General features: G+C 29.0%; 1 non-coding gene across 1 annotated transcript; it reads left to right on the top strand.

Annotated features, from left to right (window-relative positions):
- The first annotated feature begins 442 nt into the window (after window positions 1-442).
- On the top strand, window positions 443-553 carry LOC140990766 (small nucleolar RNA R71). The gene has a single exon (XR_012177692.1). It is a non-coding gene; the product is annotated as a small nucleolar RNA R71 (small nucleolar RNA).
- Window positions 554-670: the final 117 nt, after the last annotated feature.

The raw sequence follows: 670 nt of genomic DNA, 5'->3' as shown, positions 1-670 counted from the left end.
TTTTTTATAATTGTTAACATAATTTGCTTGTTCATGGAGACATTCTTTAAATGAAGGTAATGTTGGACAATCTTTTGTAGCATGATCATGTGTATCACATATATGACAAACAATTTCTTGTATACTTTTTAATTGACCACTCTTTTTCATTTCTAATGACTCAATTTTTCTTGCTAAAGATGCAAGTTTAGCTTGAATATCCGTATCATCTTTAAGATTATAGATACCACCCCCATTTGTTGAATTATTGATTTTAGTTGTTGGTGGTTCTATTGTGCATATATTATCACACTTTTGAGCATTTTCTGCTAATGAATCTAAATACTCCATAGCTTCATTTGGGTTTTTATCTTCAAAAGTTTCATTACACATGAATTCTATCATTTGCCTATCTTTAGGTATTAGACCTTCATAAAAGTGAGAAACTATTCTCCATGTTTCAAAACCATGATGTGGGCATGTATTAAGTAATTCTTTATATCTATCCCAACATTGATAAAATGTTTCTCCTTGTTTTTGAGAAAAAGTAGTAATTTGTCTTTCAAAAGAGTTTGTTCTATGGGAAGGAAAAAACTTTTTGAGAAATTGTTGTTGCATTTCTTCCCATGATCTTATTGAACTTGATCTCAAATTTTGTAGCCATGTTTTAGCTTTATCTTTTAAAGAAAAA

This window comes from Primulina huaijiensis, chromosome 12, assembly GCF_012295235.1.
Source record: "Primulina huaijiensis isolate GDHJ02 chromosome 12, ASM1229523v2, whole genome shotgun sequence".
NCBI classification, from domain to species: Eukaryota; Viridiplantae; Streptophyta; class Magnoliopsida; order Lamiales; family Gesneriaceae; genus Primulina; species Primulina huaijiensis.
The sequence above is the reverse complement of the archived record's forward strand: the minus strand, read 5'-3'. Positions and strand labels throughout refer to the sequence as shown.